This window comes from Dipodomys ordii, unplaced genomic scaffold, assembly GCF_000151885.1.
Source record: "Dipodomys ordii isolate 6190 unplaced genomic scaffold, Dord_2.0 Scaffold36, whole genome shotgun sequence".
Lineage (NCBI taxonomy): Eukaryota > Metazoa > Chordata > Mammalia > Rodentia > Heteromyidae > Dipodomys > Dipodomys ordii.
Genome location: NW_012267252.1, coordinates 12,200,526 through 12,214,198, shown reverse-complemented (window position 1 = coordinate 12,214,198; position 13,673 = coordinate 12,200,526).

Sequence of the window (13,673 nt, the reverse complement as noted above, 5' to 3'; positions counted from 1 at the left end):
TCTCTTGGTAGCCCAAACCAGCTCTTTTCCCACTACAACAACATGTTTCCGGTCACCAATACCTCTTCCTTCCCTTTTGCGCCCTGCTACATCATCCTGATTATATCACTCAGTCTTTCTACATGATGATCTGTCAGAAATACCCATTCACTTGAAGGTGAGTGAAATCAAGTCTGGCTGTTGTCATTTTTTTTGTCCTGTCTTTTGGATTCTCATAGAGCCTAGGAATTGTACAAAAGTATATCTTGGCAGAAGCAACTATCTGATGTTAAAATTAAAAAGTCAAGATGCTTATTTATTTCACAGAAGTCCAAGTCTCTGGCAACAACCTGTACTTTGTCTATTAGAAGAAATGAGTGGGTCTACACATGACTAGAGACTGCTGCGAAGGTTTGGTGTAGATCGTCACTAACGATACAGAAGAAGAAGGTACATTTTCCCAAGCCCCAGAATTTATCAACATCACCTACATCTGTGAACCAGCCATGCATGTAGATTCTACATTACTTCTTTAATATACATCTATAATTTTATTGTTATTATTGAGGTGTTTTACAAAAAGGGGTTACCATTTCATAAGTCAGGTAATGAGTACCTTGCTCTTTTGTTTTGGACAATGTCACCCCCTTCTTTACATTACTTTAAAAAACCTACTTTAAAACTAGAACTTTTCTTTGATTGATCGAGGGCTTTGGGATGAACTATTTTGAGGGTGTTAGAGAAAGCTTATTATGAAGGTATGGTAATGATTGCTTTCCAGAGGAAGTGACTAAATACATCCCGGTCTTGTTTAAGAATGCACATTTGATGAAATATACATATGTGATTTCAATAGGAGGGCAGCTCAAACTTGCTTAGGTTTTAAAACAAGCTAGCTAACCACTCTTCCTCATAATAGAAAGCTCAAAGCTATTTTAATGGTTTGCTTCCTAAAGGCAAGATGTGTATACATCTGTGCCTAAACTCATCTACATAGACCAGTGTTGTCCACAGGGAGCCATTTTAAACATCTACTTTTCTCTCCTTGGGACCAAGAGAAACCACCAGGGGATGGATTGCAAGCAATAACATAGTAAAGACCATTGAAAGGGGTGGCATCGATCAAGATGCATTGTATTCGTAAGCTGCTTTGTTAAATGGCGACTCCTTTGCACAACTACTTAGAGATAATTTTTGATAGCAAAGGCCACACAATTCTGCCCCCAGCTTCTCCACCAAAATTCTAGAATTAGCTTCCACAAGGAGAAGAGATACATTAGCATTCTGCAAGTTGCTCATCTCAGATCCCCTTTTTCTCTTCTTTTATTTTTTATTTTTTATTGTAAAAATACTGTACAGAGGGGTTACAATTACATGAGCAAGGTAATGAGTACATTTCTTATCAAGCATTGTTGCCTCCTCCTTTGTTTTCCCCCTACCATCCCTTCCCAACTCCCCTCCACACCCCCTCAGATCCCCTTTTTCATGAATCAGTACTTTGTACTTCATAGAACTACATTTGAGAATCATTGCTTCAAAGGAGCTTTGTCTAACCAAATAATGTAGAAGAAAATGGTGTTGGGGGGGGGCTTTTATCCCAATATGTTCTTAGTATTTTCTTCTGTCGGAAAACTTGTTTGACTCTAGGTTTTTGACCAGAAAGCAGAGACATAGAGATGTTATTGGAAAATAACTCCAGGACCAAATGCCTCCCAGGTCTAGAGGTTGGAACACACTCTCACATTGAGCCCCATACAAAGGACACAGCACCATACAACAGTAGATGTCCCTGCACATGTTGGACAGCTTGAGAGTAGACAACTCACTGGTAAGACAAAAACCCATCGGCAATTTTCTCTCCACAAGAGGGCTCAGGAAGACACTCATCTCTCGACCTGGAGAGACAGTACTCACTTCTCTTCTACTGCCCAGAAGTGACCCAGAACGGGCTACCCAGAACCATTTGCTCCAGCCCCTGCCTCAGGGATAACTTTGGCACTGGGAGAAATTCTATCAGGAAACATAAGGCCTTTCTGACCCTCAGAGGAGGCTGGCAATTCTACAGGTGTCTCTACTAACTATGCTAGGTGCTAACTCCTCTCTTTCACATGAAGTCTCAGCTTAACTTAAATTTTACTTTCACCTTTTTTTGGCCTCAAACCTCAAGAACAGGCCTCAAACTCCAGGATGAGGACTACCCAGTATCAACTGAATCCATTTGTGTTTTCTTTCCCCTTTCAAGGTTGAAGGCTAAATGTAGTATTCAGGGGATTGCCATTCAATTAAAAAGAAAATGCACTCATGGATGAAACTATCAAGTCTATCCAAAGAAATCTGACAACAATGAAAAGAAGTTTGCCAAATTTGAAGTCTAGAAAATATCTGTAAAGTTCATAGTGAGATTTAAAATAGATGATAAACATCAACCTGAAAATAAAATAATCCTGTAGCAATTTTGCTCAATTAACTGGTACAGCTCCATCAAAGATTCTTTTTTGGTGTTAGGCTGAACTAACGGAAAGCATAGCTATTTAATTTAAAACTAAAAGCTAACAATATTAGCAAGCTAACTTTGAGAACCTTTTCTTTGGACAAAGACCTTCACAAAGCCCTTTCTATGGAGCCTTTAATTAATGATCACAACAACCTAGCACAGTCTATGGCATTTTACCTATTCTGCAGGTGAACATCTGGAACTTACAGAAAATGAGACCTTTCTAAGATCACTTTGCTAACTAATAAGGCAGGAATTTTAGCTCAAAATCAACATTTCCAGCAGTACATTCAAGGCATAGGCTATAATATCCCCCTGAGGGTGTTGCATTTAGTAAGAACCAACCCAAGATTTAGTCTCCTTTCTACATAGCTAGTAATTAGTATGTGCCTGCTGTGTTGTGCTCACTTCCTTTGGGGAGACCTACAGTCATTAATGCTGAGACTCTATAGTAGTATTTTAATGTGGGCCATATCTCCATTTTATACACGAATAACAGGTTCAGAGATGTTAGACGTTTATGGCACCTTGTTAGGAAGTGCTGAAGCCAGTAGTGCTTGGCAAATTACATCGCATACTTTTGACCTCCAGACTACCAACTCAAAGAGCAGGAATTCCTAGGGATGAATTCAGGAAGACTGGCTGAACCTACTGAGAACTATGATAACATTTTGTACATGTCCACAATAATCTCCTTGAGGTCTTGAAGGGTAGGTAGCTGTCCCCAAGAAACTAGCACCAATTCCACCTGAAGGCCATCATACTGAAATGTTTTTGAAGAGTGCATTGGTGGTTAATGTTTTGCAAGTTAAAAAATAAATCCCACTAACACCATGGCAGAACATGGAGGTTTTTATGTGAGTCTGGGCCTCTCTCCAGCTCTTCCTCGGGCTCCTCCCTGGGCTCCTTCGTGTATGGGGTTGTTGGCTGAGAGAAGGACTAAGGAAGCCCTTCAGGGGCTGTGATAGCAAATGCCAATGTCTAAGCAGCTAACAGATGTGTGCCTTCATCTCTTCCCACTTCCTTCACCAACCAAACACCATGGATTCCTCTCTACGTTCTAGGTGTCTTTCTGGTTTGTTTTTTTTCTGGTCTTTTTTAAAGGCAGTATCTCCCTATGTAACCCAGGCTGACCTTAATCTCCCCATCCTCCTGCCTCAGTCTCCAAAGTACTAGGATGACAGGCAAGCATCACCATGCCTAGTTTCTAGCATAGAGGTTGTTCCAGATCCAATCTTGAGACCCAAATGAATGCCTTGCACAGATTTGGGCTAGTTTTCTAAGAATCTCCCCTCTGGTCTCCAAGGCTGGCTTCATTTGCATGCCAGAAAATTTCCCATAACTCTCACCACAGTGATCCTCAGGCTCTCATCTCGGAGCACAGCATCAAGACAGAGTCAACCCAACCCATTTACTGTCCTATGCGATTGTCATGATCAACTATCTGACTGGAACTGATGAGTGCCTGGTACCTCCCTTGAACATAGGAGTCTTGAAGAAATTAAACCACCAGAGCCTGCTGACTTAAAGGAATTAATCTAGTCTTGGAGAAAAGTAGTTTGCTATTTACTCCAGTTTCCTGTGCCCACCTAAAATGATAGACATACCATTACACTGCCTCTGTGTGTGTGTGTGTGTGCGTGTGTGTGTGTGTGTGTGTGTGTGTGTGTGTGTGTGTGTGTTTCCACAGGAGAGACACATTTTCTAAGCCTTGGAGACAAAAATGCTAGAATTCAAATTTGTTTTCCTTAGGGTATCTACAAAATACCTGCTACATATTCTTGAGTTCTGTATAGTCAGCAATTCCTCCAATGGCTTCATTTATTTTTTTATGCTGATCAGGACTATAGTTTGATTTTTTTTACAGCTCCCACCCTACCTCCCTTGAAACCTTGCATTTAGCAGAGAATATTAGAAGATGTGGGAAACAACCCATTGGACGGAGTCTAGAATGGTTTCCAGAAATAGTCAACATTATGGAGCACATCTCAGTGATTTTTCTCCATTTCTGTTCCTGGAGTTTCCCAGATAGAGCAACTCCCCGAGTGGGCCTGGGGCGGGAGCTCTGGGCATCTGCTTGTAATGCTTCATCAACATCTCCAGCACCGGCTAACGACTGTACCAGGAAGAAAGCCCGATGTGTGGCGGGATGGAGACACATTTTAAAGTGACATAGAAGGAGACCCGCCAGCAAGGGGGCACAAAAAGAGAGCTATGCCAATGCTCTAGTCAGATGATCTGTCTTCAAAACTATACAACTGTTCATAGTCCTAAAGCAAAAACTATTTGGAATCATAAAGACAAGAATAAGTCATATACTACACTCTCAAACCACAGTCCCAAACTAACCACGAACCCAGAAGAATAGTTTGCCTTCTCTCAGACCTTGCTGGATGCAGGCTCTGTGGTGATGAAAGTTTACTCTGCCAGTCAGCTTCTGCCTTTTACCTGCCCTAGCATCAAAGAGCTTCAACAAGGTGAAGTCTGAAGCTGCTCACATACAAAAGGGGGGAAGTGGCTACAATGGGACTGAAGCATTGGAGCTGTCCCTGGTGCTGCCCTCAATGGTGTCTATGGTCCAAGCCCCTCAAAGTCTTTCCCAGTGTTTCACCTTGTCCCAGATCCAACTCTTCACGGTTCTTTCTTCTGGCAATATATTCCCTTTATACATACCTTTATATCTCTTCATGACCCCATCCCTTCTGCTTAAGAATGCAGGAATTCCTGCATGTTCTACAACATTCCCCAAACTCTGTGGACTGAACTTCATCTCTTGATCCAAATCTCCTAAACATAAGCCAACCAACCACTCCCTCAGATCACCAAATACAATTTCAACACCTTCATACTCCAACCTGAAAGGAATGTGAAGCCACTGAAAGGTTTTAAGCAGAGGTGCAATGACAACATATTAGGCTACAGGAAAAATTGTGCTGACCTCAGTCCAAGGAATGGAAGAGGAAACAGGAGACTGGTAAGCAGCTGATCCATGAACACAAGCAAACCATAATAGACTACAGAAGCACAATGGCAGAGGAACCTGAGAGAAAACAATGGCTTCAAGGAACAGTTAGGTGCTGGAATAAGTCAGATATGGCTTAGAAAGATGTAGCTCACTCATATAGAGGGAAAATAAGCAAATGTTGGAGATGACCCCAGTGTTTCTGGCTGAGCAGTAGGCATGATGGTGAAGCCAAATGTCAAGCTAGTAACACCAAATAGTAAGTGAATTTGAAAGAAAAAAACACCAAATTCAATTTTACATATATAGCGCCTAGGAAGTATGTAGAAAATCCATCTGTAAATGCAAAGTAGACAGTTGAATATAGATCTGGATCTAGGTCTCATTACAGAGACTTTGGAGTAATCAGATGTGGGTAGTGAACAAAGGTAGGTGGCTGGATGTGCGTACTTTCAGGTTAGAAGAGACCCAGGAAAGAAATCCAATAGTTGGTGCAGTGTTGCATGGGTCTTTGCAGTGATTGACGACATTTGGTGGTAGCACATAAGAAGACTGTATCAAGAAAGGTTAAATGAAGACCAATTTTTCAGAGTGGTCCATAGTGTCACTAAAATCACTAAGAATAGACTTGAAAAGTGTCCATAGGACTTAAGGAGAGAGAGAGGGGGGTAGGGAGGAAGAGAGGGAGAGGAAGGGAGAGGGAGAGGAATCAGTTTGAGGCAGCTGAGGAGAGACTTGAAGGTGAAGAATTAGAACAGGGAACAGCTATAGTTCTTTGGGAAGTTTGGCTGTGAAGAGGAAGGGAAAGCCAGAGGAGTAGGCTGGGGACGCTGTAAAGAGTTTTATTTTTGTTGTGAAGATGGAAATGTTTAAATATACTTAAAAAGCTGAGTGCACTGAGCAAATTGGGAAGGAGATGCTAAGGATGAGAATGGACCAGACTAGTGGACAGAGATACTCAAAGATACTGGGGTAGAGCTAGGACCTGGGGTGCAACATTCCCTTCCCTAGAGAGAGGTACAGAGGGCAGAATGGCACCGATCTGTCCAGGCACTGTGGGAATGGTGAGAAGTTTGGGAGTTTCTCCAAACCCAGCCTTAGATGCCAACAAGACAAGTTCATCCCCACTATTTTATCATCCCAGAGCAGAAATCGATTTGTTCTATCAGGAAAATGGAAACATACTGGTGGGTGTTAGAAAGAGGCAGGTTTTTGTTCCAGGGAGAACTTTTGTGGCAACTGGAGCTGCAGGGACAGGATGGCAGCTGGAGCCGACCCTGTCAGAGCAGAGCTCAACTAGAGAACGGAACCCCACTGCCGTCCCCGCCAGGCTCTGTGAATCTGGCACAAGAAAGACGCTGAAGCTAGAAGTGTTTCAATATTGTCTCAACCACATTGCAGGTAGGCCCTCATCCTTCCCCAGGAATCTGGTGCCTGCATCCGGGCTTCCAGACCACCACTAATTCCTAGGGCTAAAACTGCCATTGGTACCTTGGAAGGTGTTCAGGAGAAATACTTGGCTCTGCAAAACAATTCCACTCTGTCCTATTTCACTGTTGTTATTGCCAGGGGCTGGTGGCTCATATCTGTAATCCTAGCTACTCAGGAGGCTGAGATCTGAGGACCAGAGTTCAAAGCTAGCCCAGGTAGGAACGTCTGTGAGACTCTGATCTCCAATGAACCACCACCAAACTGGAAGTGGCGCTGTGGCTCAAGTGGTAGAGCACTTGCCTTGAGCTGAAAAGCTCAGAGACAGCCTCACAACTGACCAAAAAAGACAATTATCCTCCATTAAAGTTTATAATTTGAGATTAATGTGTTTCCCTAATCTTTTAAAACATAGACTTTTCCATGTCATTAACTGACAAGAAAACAGAGATAAACATACCTCTGGAAATGCACACAGCTCAGAGCTATAAAGAGTCACTGGGGAGGGGGTTTAGGCTCCTCTTCCTTCTGCCCCAGGGGGTCCATTCCAGCTTGGCTGAGATGTGACACCCATTTCCACTCAGATCCTGTGAGTAACTGACACTTATCTTTGAGCCATCAAGTTTAATTATATATATTCTCGGTAGTCCTCATGAAAATGTTAGGCCTCCTTCTAACCTCCTAGAGGCTATTGTGAATTAAGGAAAGTGATGATGCCATGCATCCCATGATGACTTCCTGTACTCGGTGACGTCCTGTGCTCGATGATGATGTCATGACCTTGACAGCAGCCAGAAAGCTCAACAAGAATGGTATGTGTGCTATGTCTGCAAAGATGAGAAATGCTTTGCCAATAAAGAAAGTAGGAAGACAGGGCAGGGCTGGGGTGTTAGGGCAGATCAGTAAAGTACTATATGTCCAAGAGACTGGGACTATTTTAGAGACCACAGGAAGGGATTTAAGCCATAGAGAGATGAGCTCCATATTTAGCCTGAGAAAGGTAGCTCTGGGCTAGGTGGAGAATGGATGAAGAGAGAAAAGGGTTAGAAGACAGGGGGATACTGGTGTGCTGGGTTAAGGGTGTAGAGTTGTATGTGTCTGATGGAGAAATCTTGTTTCAGAAAAGTTACCACAGCTTTTCTAAAGTCACACAGCTTGTAATTAATAGAAGCAGCACTGGAATTTGATTTAATCTGACCACCAAGCTCTGTGTGCAATTGCACTCCATTCCTTTTTCTCCATTAAAGAACCTACTCAGTGGTAAGCTTCTTGCAAGAAGAGAAATACCTTTGCATCTCTGCACTGCCTGGATCAATCACACCAAAAGGGTTTAGTAAATGCTAATTTAACTCCCAAGTATACGATGAGTTTAATACATTCCAGGTCAGGAGCTTTTGTTGCGGTTCTGGGTCTTAATTTTTTTTTACTAATTTAAGTCTGCTAAATAAAAACATAAATAAAGTCCTAAAGACTTCATTCTCATTTCATAAAAAAAAAACTCCTAGACAACTGGGAGCGTTAAGTCATTCAGTGCCCACTTTCTACTCTCTTGGAGAATCTAACACAGAGTAACTAGCATTGGAAATTTACCCATTGTGTGATTCAAATGGGATCAAGGAAAGCCAAAATGGAAAGCCACCCACCTGGCTACATCAGATAATCCTGCTTTTGCTTACAGCCAGAATATCCTCGGCTCTTTCCCACTCGGGCTTTCCTGTCCCAAGATCTCTAACTGTCCCATCAGAAAGCTTTCCAACCTGCCCACCCCTCCCCTGCCCCAAACACACACCCATTCCTCTTCTATGTAGCTGCCATGCCCCTCTTCCCACTACTGCGTCGATAACTACTAATGCTTTGCCTGACTGCACTAGCTCCATGTAATCTTTGTCTCTCTCTTTTAAACCCAAAGCCTAGACATACACAAGCACAAGCTCTCATTCATCACTAGGTGCCTGTATTTCAGGCCTTCTCTAGTAGACTGACCAGCCTGTGCAAGCAAGTGAGGCTTTTTACTGCGCACTTTCCTACCCCAGAAGTGGGTCAATGCTCAGTGAGTCCAAAGACACAGGATATCCCTGAACCTAGTTTCCCAAGCCCTGAAATTTAAACAGCCCATCCTGATGGATGGGAAGTGCCCTTTTCAGCAAACCCAGCAGCTATCCTCATCCCATTGGCTTTCCTAAATCTTCATTAACCAGATTAACCTCCTCCTACAGAACACAGAACCCTCCAAGGAAGCCCGGATGGATACTGGCCCCAGGTCCTCAGCTAATTGTTCTCATCCTCTTCCGACACAAGTAAGGAATTATCCCTCCAAAGCAGTAGAGTCTTGGAAAGACATTAGTGATGTGACTCATGCAGGGCTGGGGGTAGGGAGCAGGAGAAGAATGAGGGAAGAAAAGAGAGAGCATACACGCTAGCTTTGGAGCCACAGAATAAAGCCCATTAGCCAATTTAGCCAATTACACAGCTGAAGCAATTAAATAACCCCACAATGATAGGAGGACGTGTAAACACAGCCCACAACACTACCTTGTAGGCCAAAAGGAAAACAAGCTCAGCCACTGGGGTGGAAAGCCATTGCTTCCATCTGTCCAGCAACTCCTTTCACCTTTACATTGGATAACAGAAATCACTGCATGCATTGGGCAGGCTTCACCTCTGGGTGAGGTGGGCAGAGTACCCAGATCAGCCATCTATTATCAGACAAGGTGGTTGATTCCTGGATGAGCATGCCATTCAGCACTGCTGATTTGAATCTTGCCAGAAAAATGGAAATATGGTTACAGAAAGAAACCAGTCCCTCTCCTTTTGGATGGTGAACTCAAAGATGCTGGCTTGCGCCATCTTTTCTCACAAATGGAAAAAGACTGCTTGAGAAGGGCCTCATGCTAAGGGGAACACAGTTAAGATGCTGAGATGAAGTAGAGCTTTGCTGAGTTCTTCTCTGAGTTCTGGATCCAGAAAAAAAAACCTCCTTCCCTTCCTTTCCTCTCAAATTAGACCAATCTCTGGTGCATTGTTTTGTTTTTGTGAAGCCAAACAAATACCTAATACAACCATTGAGACTAAAAGCTGCTATTCAGGAGAGGAAGCTGATAAACAGCGGGGAGAGATTCTATGAAATATAATTATCACCAAAATATATGAGGTATTTATTACACCGGATATTTTTCAGTCTCCTATATAGTTGAAGCTAACCCTCAAACTGTACTTAAAAGAGAAGGGATCTATAAGTATAAGGCCTAGAGAGAAATGCTAGAAAAGAAAAGTCCCAGGTTTCCTCTAAAATCTAATATAGGTTTCAAGTTGGCTGGAAGTAGTCTTAATACTACTAAAGACCCATTACTATCTTCAGTGTATCCTGGTCCGGATCGTGAAGATGTTCCAAAAGGTCTTCACTTATCCCTGAGTCAGCCTTTCTAAATTGCTGCCTAGAACTCTGATCCATAGTGTTGGATATTCCCACAACTGCCTCCTATTATTGAAGAATGGGGTACAGAGCCAGGCATATCACTGAGTCACTCTCCCGTGGCCTCCCAAGCCATCGCTCTCCTCTTATCTCCCAGGCAGAATGCTAATTAGGCATCCACAATTCTCAGGAGGGAAGAGAAGCAAGCTATTAATCATTAAGGAAAAATCTATACCTTCAAGGTGATCTATGCAGGGATTACAGCTCCCCAGGGTGGCCACTTACACAGACTCTCATCCTAGTGGAGTTCTCCAGGTATAGCTGGTATGGAGGCAAACTAATCCAGCACTCTAAATTCCCTTAGATATTCTATCAGAGAACTTTTTAAAGGGATGGAAGTAGAGCACAATTCATCCCCTGATGTCCTCACTGCCAAGTGGTAGTAGAACACTGATTGGTGGTGGCAGAGTCAGCAGCCAAGAGTATGGGAGAAAGCCAAGATGTGTTCCTGAGAGCTGATCGCTGAAGCTTAGCTTGTAACCTTGCATTGTCTTTCAAAGACACAAACTGAAGACCGGAAGGGTTCTCAGCTCTAGCTACCCATTCAAATCAAGTGTTATTATCTTTAAATAGTTGTACAAAGAGTTTCCAATGTCAATTTATGTCCATATTAAGTTTTTTTGATGCCCGAACCCCACCTAAAACTACTAGTGACTCAAGTTGTAATCCTAGCTACTCCAAAGACTGATATCTAACGGTAGCAGCTTGAAGCCAGCTCTAGGCAGGAAACTCTATGAGAATCCTAGCTCCAATTAACCACCAAAAGCCAGAAGTTGAGCTATGGCTTATGTAGTAGGGCACTATCCTTGAACAAAAAAAGAAATAAAAACTCATGGACAGCACTCAGGCCCTGAGTTCAAACCCCAGGACCAGGAATGGGGTAAGCAATGAAAGAAGGAAAGCTTGGAACCCAGCTGGTTAGGGACTTTTCCAGATCTTTCTTCAGGAAAGCAACTGCTGGGTGAGTATCTTACAGAGGCTACTGATGGGGTAGAAACACTGACCAAATGGAGAGTGAGGTTGGTATTTGGTCCCTTGACCTATATCCATGATACATTGGATGGTCATGGTCCCAAATGCTCAGACTCTCTCTCCTCCAATGGTTGATCTCTTATGGTGTTGACTCATCTCAAGGTGCTAAGAGAAGCAGACACCCCAGGTGAAGAAGGAATAAGTCACAAAGATGGCCATTGCCCCAGCTCTTGGAGTCTCCAGTCCTTGCTTTTAGCCTGTCATGAAGCTGCTCACCTATAGAAGATGGAAAGCAAAAGAAGAGAGGCAGAAGGAAAGATGACATCTCCTTTCCCTCTTCAGGGGGGCCACCAATGGCCTAAGCCTCCTGCAAGGTCATATCTCTTAAAAGATTTCTATCATCTACCAACAGACCAAGCTGGGGACTGAGCCTTCAGTTCATGGAGGACATTCAAGATCCTAATGGTAGCAGTCGCTATCAACTTGTTAAGAAGACATGGTCAAGATGCAATGCATTGATAAACTTTTGTTAAACAGCAACTCCTTTGTACAACCACTTACAGAAAAAAATAATAAACTATAAATAAACAGGAAAGTGGCAAAGTGCTATAATAACTTATCCTTGATGACCAACATACACACACACACACACACACACACACACACACCACAGAAGAAGAAGAAGAAGAAGAAGAAGAAGAAGAAGAAGAAGAAGAAGAAGAAGAAGAAGAAGAAGAAGAAGAAGAAGAAGAAGAAGAAGAAAGAAAAAGAAGAAGAAGAAGAAGAAGAAGAAAGAAGAAGAAGGAAGAAAGAAGAAGAAAAGGAGAAGGAGGGGGAGGAGGAGGAAGAAGAAGAAGAAGAAGAGAGGGAAGAGGAGGAGGAAAAGGGGGGAGGAGGAGAGGGAAGAGGAGGAGGGAAGGAGGGGGAAGAAGGGAGAGGAGGGGGAGGAGGGGGAGGAGGAGGGAGAGGATGACGATGATGACATGGTAGGAGGCAGAGGCTGGAGGATCACCAGTTTGAGGCCAGCCAGGCAATAAAAACAGTAATATTCTGTCTCAAAAGCAAAAATGCTGAAAGCATAGTTCAAGTGATAGATAATTTACCAGCGTGCTAAGATTCTGGGTTCAAAACTCAGCAAAAAATAGAAGAGAAACAAAGCATAGTGGCAACAGCAACAATAACCCATGGGATGTTCCAGAAGCTGAAACAGGAAGAGCATGAGTTCAAGGTCAGTCTGAGCTACATAGCAAGTTCCAGACCAGCCTGAACTACCTGCCTCAAAAAAATAAAAAAAAAGTAAGAACAAAAGGAAGAGGAAGAAAAAGAGAAGGAAAAGAAAGAGAAAAAAGGAGGAGAAGAACAAGGAAGAGGAAGAAGAGGAGGGAGAGTAGACATGAAGTGAAAACACAAGAACACAGCTAAATCATTATGAATGTCAGTGGAAGATTCTTTTAGTAGACATCTACTTGTGCTCAGCACTATTTCTCTTTATAGCTCTGCCCTGTATTGCCTGGGCTAAAAGCCTAGAAATTACATTTCTCAACTTTATTGTCAGCAGAAATATGATTTAGCGTCTACTAGGAAACACTCCCATAAGATTTGGAGGATGGAAGAAGAGAAGGTGTCATTGTCTTCTTCCAACAGTGGCAAGGAGACGTGGGACAGTTGGCACAAGGAGGTTTGCAATAGCTTCTGGGCAAGTTCCCATTCATCACTTGCCTACAGGCTACAGAATGCTGGATCACACCCCCAGCACCCTGGGATTCTACATTCCCCCATCTACTGAAAGTTGGCCATGGTGTTCATGGCCACTCTCCTCCAAGCCTTCCAAAGACTGTGTAAGCAACAGATGTGCTCTCTGGAATCCTTTCCTGCTAAAATCAGTATATTAATTGTCTTCCTTTATCTTGGAATTTCATTGCACCAAGCACAAACGCAGAGCATTTAATGAACACTTTTCAGACCCCATGGGGGACCCAGCCATGGTGCTGCTGATAGATGCTAATAAAGAAGAGACATCTTTTGTGTTTTTCTCCTAAGAATATCCTCCTTTGCTCTCACTAGGAAAGGAACATAAAGGCCCAAGAGCTATGTGCGTCTGATCATGTAAAATAAAATGCATCAAAATGAACTCCAGGAAATGGAAACAAGAGGCTTTTTTTTTCTTTGTTGCTGTTTTTGTTTTCTCTTCCTTTTGTCTTGTTTGTTCCTATAAGTGGGGGGGCATAGAAATGGTTGGACAAAGAGTAAAAAATGTAGCAGGGATACTAAAACACTATGTTGAAAATGAACTATACAACTTGTGGGTGGAGATGGGAGCAAAAAAACTGGGAGAGAACCTGGGAAGGAATGACATTGTTCAAAAA